Source organism: Mustela erminea, chromosome 7 (genome assembly GCF_009829155.1).
Source record: "Mustela erminea isolate mMusErm1 chromosome 7, mMusErm1.Pri, whole genome shotgun sequence".
In the NCBI taxonomy this organism is placed as follows: domain Eukaryota; kingdom Metazoa; phylum Chordata; class Mammalia; order Carnivora; family Mustelidae; genus Mustela; species Mustela erminea.
This window is the reverse complement of record NC_045620.1, coordinates 38,492,605-38,502,345: the sequence shown is the minus strand read 5'-3', so window position 1 is coordinate 38,502,345 and position 9,741 is coordinate 38,492,605. Positions and strand designations below refer to the sequence as shown.

At 35.6% G+C, this 9,741-nt stretch overlaps 1 protein-coding gene across 9 annotated transcripts in view; it reads left to right on the top strand.

Annotated features, from left to right (window-relative positions):
• The window catches only part of TASP1 (taspase 1), a 264,514-nt gene that overhangs the window by 143,618 nt on the left and 111,155 nt on the right, over positions 1-9,741 (top strand). The window lies entirely within an intron of this gene.

Below are 9,741 nucleotides of genomic sequence, written 5' to 3'. Positions count from 1 at the left end.
GATCAAGCCCTGCATAGGGATCTGCGCTTAGCGGGGAGTCTGCTTAAGACTCTCTTTCTGGGGCACCTGGGTGGCTCAGTGGGTTAAGCCACTGCCTTCGGCTCAGGTCATGATCTCAGGGTCCTGGGATCGAGCCCCGCATCAGGCTTCCTCCTCTCTCTCTGCCTGCCTCTCTGCCTGCTTGTCATCTCTCTCTGTCAAATAAATAAATAAAATCTTTAAAAAACAAAAAAAAAGACTCTCTTTCCCTCTCCCTTGCGCCTCTCCCTACTAAAAAAAGTACTCTTAAATACTACTCTTAAATATGTAAGGCTCTACTTTTCAGGCATCATAAAAGATTTATTTTAATCAAAATGACTCTCATTTATTCAAATAAATTAAGAAATTTGGTTGGTTGGTAGCTATTAAATATATCATGGACTTTCCAGAATAACTCAGTGAAAATATGTGCTTAGACCAAATAATCTTTTTCATGTATTCCTGCTAATGGATATCTGATAAATATATCTGCTTGAACTCATCACAAATTATATTTGACTAAGTGCAGTTTTGTTTGAATTGGGGAAGTAGCTAGAAGTTGTCATGTTTCAGTGTAAAGCTTTCTGAGCCATTTTCTACTTCAGCACATAGCTCTGTATATAGATTAAGAATGGATTTGGCCCAAATGTCCACTGATAGATAAAAGGAAAAACAAAATCATATATATAAAACAATGATTATTATTTAGACCTAAAAAGAAAGGAAATTCTGAAACGTGCTGCAATATGAATAAGCCTTGAAGACATTATGTTAAATAAAATAAGTCAGTCTCAAAAGGACAAAAATGTATACTTCTAGTGATATGAGGTATCTAGAATATCAGATTCGTAGAGACGGAAGGCAGGTTGGTGGTTGTGAGGACTGGAGGGAGAGAGGCAATGGGGAGTTGTTGAATATGCGCAGAGTTTCAGTTTGGGGAAGATGAAAAGTTCTAGAGGTAGATAGTGGTTATGGTTGTACAGCACTATGAATGCCACTGAATTACACACTTAAAAAATGGTTAAATGGTAAATCTGATGTTTATATATATTATGCCAAAAGGAAAAAATGAAAAAAAAAAGAATGCATTTGGGCTTAAAAAAGAGAACTCAATTACAGTGGTTTAAACAGATAGTTTTTATTCTCTTTCAGTTTAGATCTCATGTAACAGGAAACCTGGAAGGAGCCTGGGGCTGATTGGGCTACCCAACAATGTTGCCTGGTACTTGGTCTGGCCTTTCTCTCCTACATTCCTCCGTGGGTATGCCTTCCTGCTCTTTTATGTCACCCGACTGTCACAGGATGGATGCTGTACCTCATTTAGCTGTGCAGGTGCAGGCATGGGAAGATAGATTTAGTCAGATGAGAGGGACATTTAATGTAATGCTCCCTGATTATTCCTGTGCTCCCCCATATTTCCTAGCCCCATAGTTGCTGCCTGAGACCATGTGACTATTTCTGGCCCCTGGACTGAAATGGATATGATATGTGTGACTTCCAGGTCCTGGATGGCCCTCTTATTCTGGAGGAGGTATGATCCAGGAGATGCAGGTACAGACCAATCAGCCTAGGTTTGTTCCTGAGTCGCTCTGTGGAGCACATTCTCTGGTGACCCAAGTACAACCTGTAACATTAATGAGAATTATATTTTTGTTATGTTAAGGCACTGAGGTTTGGGTTTTTTGTTTTGTTTTGTTTTGTTTTTGTTTTTGCAGCCTCATTTAGTACTTTTGACCAATACTCAAGGGTGGGCTTCTGCCAGACAAGTTTGATGAAGTGAGGGAAATATGGAAGCTTTCAGGACTAAGAGAATGGATATAAGTTGGTGAAGCATTGGAATTTTAGCTGGATAAGGAAGTAGGTGAGGCCCCAGGAGAAGTTCAGGACAGTTTAAAACCAACAGAATTAATAGATGGCAGTTTTTGTTGAGATGAAGGGAATGTTGAAATTAAAGTGCCCAAGAGGTGAGCTGGGAAGATGGGAGGGATGGGATGATTGCAGTTGAGACTGTGGAGGAGGTAATGTTATTGATAATGACATAGTTATGGGAGTGAATATATGAGGTAGTGTGCATAACTTGAAGAGAGGATATCAGAGAATCTAGATGCCAAGGTGTTGGGAGAATCATCTATGTAAATATTAAAAGCAGCAGGAATTGGGGTGGCTCAGTCAGTTAAGCATCTGCCTTTGGGTCAAGTCAGATATAAGGGTCCTAGGATTGAGACTCACGTTGGGCTCCCGCTTCTCCTGCTCTCCCTGCTTGTGCTTTCTCTCTCTCTCTGTGTCAAATAAATAAAATCTTTTTTAAAAAATCAGCAGAATTAATGATAAGAAGTAGTCTTGGGAAGGTTAGAAGTAACCTGGGAGCTAAAATCTCAAAAGGAATGAATTTGTCATTATATGTCTGAACAGTAACTGATTCTAGGTTGATAAGTTATTTTCTGTTTATTGACTTAGCATCTTTAAGATGTTAGTTTTCTGGCCTCTTTTGTTGGTTGGGAATGTATCAGTTAAATTTTTAATTTCTTTGTAGGTGATCCCTCTTTATGATCATTTTTTATTTTTATATTTTTATAAAAATAAAAATCAGTTTTTATTTTTATATTTATATTTTTTATTTTTTAAAACAGATTTTATTTATTTATTTGAGAGAGAGATTTAGAAAGCATGAGTTGGGGGTGGATAAAGGGAAAGGGAGAAGCACTCTCCTCACTGAGCAGGGAGCCCAACGTGGGGCTTGATTCCAGGACCCTGAGATCATGACCTGAGCTGATAGCAGATGCTTAACCAACTGAGCCACCCAGGGACCCTATGATTAGTTTTTAATTATCTTTGGTTCAGAGGTTCACTATGTTATACCTAAGGATGTGTTTGTTGTTACTCACCTTTTGAACACTGTATGCATCTTCAATTTAAGAATTTCCTTGTAACTTAAATTCTGGAAACTCTTATTCATTTTCTCTTCAAATATATTAGTACTCCCTCACCCCATTCTTTCTTTTCCCTATTTCAAAATGCCTATTAATCTGTTGGATATTCTCATTTTATACTCTGGGCTTCTTAATGCCTTATTTTCCTTCTCTTTATCATCCTAGGGTGCTTTTTAGGTCTCCCACCAGTAGGTATACGTTTTATTTTTCTCTCTTCATTGAGTTTCAAACAATTTTCTTCTAATTTTAAGAGTTTCATTTGGTGCCTTGAAAAATCCACATACCTCCCCCTGGCACCTGCTACCAGATTGCTCTGTTTTTTTAATTTATGATCTCTCTTCTTTTTAATCTTTTTACTACAAATTTTTCTATTACGGGGATAGTCAAATTACAAATAATGGGCCAAATCTAGCCTGTGGCCTATAGTTGTACAGCCCATGAGCTAAGAATGATTTTTAAATTTTTAAAGAGTTGTTATAAAAATAAAAGAAGAATATTTGACAGAGAAATGTAGACTATACAACCTAAATTACTTTTATCTTTTTTTAACAATATGATTGTCCCCATTTTTTCTAGTACTAGTTCTTTGTTTGATAATCCTTCTATTTTTACATCTCCTCATTCCATCTTATAAGTGTGTGCATGTGTGTGTGCATGTGTGTGTGTGCATGTGCATGTGCACACATGTATGGTTTGTAATTTTTTATTGTGAATTCATCTTTGTTGTGAGTTTTGAAAGTTTAAGGATCCCCATGAGAGAAAAGATGTATTATAATTCTCACAAGAGAGGAGACATATTATAATTCTGAAGTCTTTGAGTGTGGGGCATATTGGAGTCTCAGAAACAGGAAGCAGACTTGGGAAGGAGTGAGCTGAGACTGGGCTTAGGGTTGGGAATAGTGGGAGATGACTGGGCCGTGGAGAGTGACTCATAGTGGACTATGGGAATGACCAGGGTTCCTATTGAATCCAGGGTTCTCATCTAAATCCTCATGGTTGATCTGTAAGATACACAATGAAGGCATGGCATCTGGACTGGCCAGAATGACAGTTGACTGAATACTCAGTAGTTAAGTAGGGGTCCAACACCACTGGGGATATCTGACATTATGCAACAGTGGGCCTGCCAACTGCTGTGCACTCTGGGCCTAGCACCAAGTAGGTCCTTAACAACAATCTGGTGAGTGAATAGATGGGAAAAGAAATCAAGTCAACATTTTGGGGACTGGTAAGTACCAGGTAGCTGTCTGTTGCCCACCTTTGCCCTAGACTACTAACAAGTTAGGAAGAACCTGGTAGTTGTTTTGTATATTACCTTGGATTTTACATAAACAGTTATGTTCTCTGCAAAGCAATTTTGCTTCTTTCTTTCTGATCTTTATGCCTTTTATTTCTTTTTCTTGCCTTATTGCAGTGGCTTGAACTTCTAGAATATTGTTGAATAGGAGTGATAAAAGCAGGCATCATTACCTTATTTCTGATCTTAGGGAGAAACAATTCAGGTTTTCACCATTGAGTATGATGTTAACTATAGGTTTTTTGCAAATGCTCTTTATTTGTGGAAATTGATCATTAAATTTAGAGGCTTGTTCAGATTCAGGTATAAATTTTTTGGTGTGGGGCAAAACTACAACAGTGTAATTTTATCAAGTAATATTTAATGTCTGGTTGTGTCTTTTTGCAGTATTAGGAGCTATTGACGGTTGTTGCCTATAGCAGTTATCACATTATAGGTTACAAATGATTATATTCTAATTCTGTTTAATTCTAACTTAACTTGAGGTTAGATTTAACCTAAATTTATTAGTTGAGATACTTCTGTGGTGAAAATTTTCCTTCATAGACTGTTGTTACTGTGCTGTATAGTTCCTATAGGAAGAACAGAGAAATGCTAGATTCCTTATTTTAACTTAACAGTTTTCAGAATAGTGAATTGGTTCCATAGCATCTTTCAGAGGTGACAGATGTTTTTTAGAATGTAAGTTATGAATTCACTGTGTGTTTCAATCCATGCAGTTGTCATTCTTACTGATGCTAAAATAAGTTCTTTTAGAACTTGATATTTACTGACACCTCATTTTATTTTGCTTCACTTTATTGTGGTTCACAGATATTCCATTTTTTTTTTTATTAAACAAATTGAAGAATTGTAACAACCCTGTGTTGAGCAAGTCTCTTGGCACCATTTTCTGCACAGTGTTTGATCACTTTGTGTCTGTGTCACATGTTGGTAATTCTCACAATATCTCAAACTTTTTCATTATTATTATATTTGTTATGGTGATCTCTGGCCAGTTATTATGATTTGCTGAAAGCTCAGATGATGGTTACCATTTTTTAGCAATAGAGTATTTTTTAATTAAGGTATGTACATTGTTTTTTTAGACATAATGTTATTGCACACTTAATAAACTAGAGTATAGTGTAAGCATAATTTTCATATGCACTGGGAAACCAAAACATTTATTTGACTCACTTTATTGCAGTGGTCTGGAACTGAACCTGCAATATCTATGAGGTATGCCCATATCACTTTTTTTCTAGGTTTGTTTTTAGCTCCTCATTTGATGTATAATTCATGTTTTCTGCTAAAATCTGAGAGTATACTTACACACTTGCCTGAATAAGGACAAAAGGAGGACACAATGAAAGGCTTATTTCTTCATATCCGTGTATAATGAATGGAACTGTTTGCCTTTGAATCACACTTCAGCTATCTGGCAGCATATTCTAAGAAACCTTGGAATTTTGTGGGTAAAACCACATAAGTCAAACTTTTCTTTGATTGGAACCTGCAGGAGAACAAGCTTTTGATGTCAACGCTCTTATGTTAGAGGTGATATATGTCTGAATAGAAGACATAATTTTAAAAGTTTCTTGGTGAAAAATCAATCACTGGAAAACCCTGTATATTCTTGTATAACTACAGAGCAAAAGTCTCTCTGACACATATTGTGTATTTTTGATGTAATGTTAACTTCATGTGGTTTAGTTCTTTGACTTGAGATGTGTGTACATAACCTTCTGAACACTCATTTAGCTTATAATATGCCAGTTTCCTAACAATTATTATTGTTCTAAAGTATAACATTTCACTCTTTAACATCAAATATGTACACAAAAGGAATTAAAATTTATGGAGTTTCATGAGCTTTACATACTGTCTTTACATAGTAAGTGTCAAAAATGGTTTCTTTTCTACTAGCTTTATTGCTTTTTCCTGATTATAAAAATAATGTTGCAAAAATTTAACAAAATAGGGACACCACAATTCTGCTCAGAAAGTTATATATTAAATTGCATTTCTAGGTCTTCCTTCTAAGTGTAGATGCTTATAAAATTATACTCAGATATGGAAGGATATTTACATTTACACTTTACCAAAAAATAAAAGGAAGTTACTTTTGGGAAGATGTCAAGTGATTTTTTTTTTTTATGATTTTATCTATTTATGTGAGAGACAGTGAACATGAGCAGGGGAGGGGCAGAAGGAGAAGAAGACTCTTAATCTACTGAACCACCCAGTTGCCCCAAAATATGAAGTGATTTTTTAAAAAAAACTTCCACACTTTTTATAAAATTTATCTTTTTAATTTAAATTCAATTAATTAACATATATTATTTGTTTCAGGGGTACAGGTCTGATGATTCATCAGTCTTATATAATACCCAATGCTCATTACTACACATACTCTCCCCAATGTCCATCACCCCGTACCCCATCCCCCACTCCCCACTCCCCACTCCTCCAGCAACCCTCAGTTTGTTTCCTAAGATTGAGAGTCTCTTATGGTTACTTTCACACTTTTTGAATGGTTTGTATTTTTTAAAATGAGTATATATTGTATGTGTATTCATAATATGTACATATGTATATATGCATCTGTGCATGTATATATTGAGGGAGGACATGAAGGGATGAAAGAATGGGAAGGAGAGGTGTACATATGAAGGGACAATTTCTGATATGAAAGGCTTAACAATGATTTATAGTTATAGATAATATTTTTTAGGGTGATTATTGGTGCCTAACACCTGTCACAATACATGCCAGCTAAAGAGAGAATTGTGTGTGATAGCAGTTTGTGTTTCATAAATTTAAAAATTTATAAACATTATTTAAGAGAGGTTCTTCCATTTGATAATTGTAGCCCACATTTCTTTTTGATTGCTAAGACCCTTTACCAGTGTAGTGTGTGTGTGTGTGTGTGTGTGCGCGCGCGCATGTGCGTGCACAGTAGTAATATGAGGAAACATTACGTTGTCCCTGGACCTGTGGGGGAATCTGAGTGGATGGTAGAGATGCTCCTTCTTTTATTGTGAATTTTTTTACTATAAGTTGTATCATACTTCTCCTTTAGTCTCAGTAGGTGCTCAGATCCTTTGATACCCTTTACTCATTATGTGAATTAATGTAGAACTTAATTTCTAATAAACTAATGGAATACCTTTGGCAGGATCTTTTGAAGGTGAGCTTTTAATTTTTTTCTCAACGAGAACATTTTTTACTTGAAGCATACTTCAGAATATGTGGTTCTAAAAGATTGATATAACACATTCCATCCAAGAAAAATAGAATACACATTTTCTTCAAGTATATGCAAAAGAAATCACCTGGTTAAATCACATAAAAAGAGACATAACAAATATTATAAGTTTAAGAAGGCTGAAAGCATACCAACTATAGTTTCCAGCCACAGTGGTAAAAAACTGAAGATCAACAATAAAATAAAGACGAAAAATCTACAAGGTAAATATTAAATATTTAATATGTAAATATCAAAACACTATTGCACAAGCAATGGGCCAATAGGAAATCAAATGGCAAATCAAAATATGCTTCAAAACAAAAGAAAAGAAAACATAATACTCCAAAACTCATGGGATGCAGCAAAAGCAGATGTTAGAGTGAAATTTATTCTATAAATGCTTGTATTAAGAAAAAAGTTCAAATAACATTACACAAGGAGCTAGAAAAAAAGAAACTTAGCTGAAAATTAGTAGAGGAAGGAAATAAAGAAAAACCAGAAATTTTAAGTAAAATAGAGACCAGACTACACAATAACATAACACTGAAAGTAATGACTAGTTAAAAATAAAACAAAAACCCAAACTGGCAATGCTTTAATTACATTAAGTAAGAAGAAAAAGAGAGAAGACTCAAAAGTCTAAATGAGAAATAGAAAACAATACAGCAGTTAACCACAGAAACACATAGTATGATAACAGATTACTATATACAATTTTACACCAACAAATCAATTAACTTAGAAAAATAACCCAGATAATTCCAAAAAAATGCACAGGTTACTAAGATTCATCATGAATCTTAAATCCAAGAAGTAGGAAATCTTTTTAGACCAATAACAAGAATGAAAGTTGAATTAGGAATCAAGAATCTTCCAGCATAATCTTTATCAAAATCTTATAAACACTGGAATAGGGGGAACATATTCAGAATTATTCCATGAGACCCATACTAGCCTGATACCAAAGCAGGATAAAAGCAGCACAAGAACAGGGGCACCCGAGTAGCTCAGTCAGTTGGGTGTCCAACTCTTGATTTTGTCTCGGGAGATCCAGCTTTATGCTGGGCTCCACACTCAGCAGGGAGTCTACTTGAGGTTCTCTCTCTTCCTCTCCCTCTGCTCCTCCTCCTGCTTGTGCATGATCTCTCTCTAAAATAAATGAAGTCTTAAAACACACACACACACACACAAAATACGGGCCCTTGGGTGGGTCAGTTGGTTAAGCGTCTACTTTTGGCTTGGGTCATGATCCCAGGATCCTGGGATCAAGCCCTGCATCTGGCTCCCTGTTGAGTTTCTCCTTCTTCCTCTGCCTGCTGCTCCCGTTACTTGTGCATGTTCTCTTTCTCAAATAAATAAACAGAATCTTTGAAAAAAACTAAAAAAATATAAAGACAAAAAAACAATACAAGAACAGAAAAGTCTAGTTTGTCCAATATAAGTTTTTGCTATTCTGGCTTTCTTTTAACACCCATTTGCATATTAAATATTTCCCCACCCCCTCACTTTCAATTTGCAGGTGTCTTTAGGTCTAAATCTAGTCTCTTGTAGGCAGCATATAGATAGGTTTTGTTTTCTTATCCATTCTGACACTACACTTCTTGATTTAGTTAGCATTTAGCAATTAGTTCATCTACATTCAGAGTAATTATTTAAAAAAAAAAAGATTTTATTTATTTATTTATTTATTCATTCATTTGTCAGAGAGAGAGAACGCACACATCATGACCTGAGCTGAAGGCAGCGGCTTAACCGACTGAGCCACCCAGCATCCCATACATTCAGAGTAATTATTGATAGATATGTATTTATTGCCATTTTATTACTTGTTTTGTCATTGTTTCTGGAGATTTTCTTTTGATCCTTTCTTATCTTTATCCCTTTTGATTTCTCCTTTCCACTCAAAAACTCCCCTTTAATATTTCTTGCAGGGCTGGTTAAGTGGTCATAAACTCCTTTGGTTTTGTTTGTCGGGGAGACTCTATCTCTCCTTTTATTTTGAATGATTGCCTTGCTGGATAGAGTGCTCTTAGCTGCAGATTTTTCCTATTCAGCACTTTGAGTCTATCATGCCACATTCTTCTGGCATGCCAAGTTTTTATTGAGAAATCTGCAGCTACCCTTACGGGTTGTCCCTTGTAAGTTAAGGACTTATTTTTGTCTCTTGCTTTCAAGATTTTTCCCTTATCATTGTATTTTGCAAATTTAATTACAATATGTCTTGGTGTTGGCCTGCTTTTGTTGATTTTAATAGGAGTTCTCTG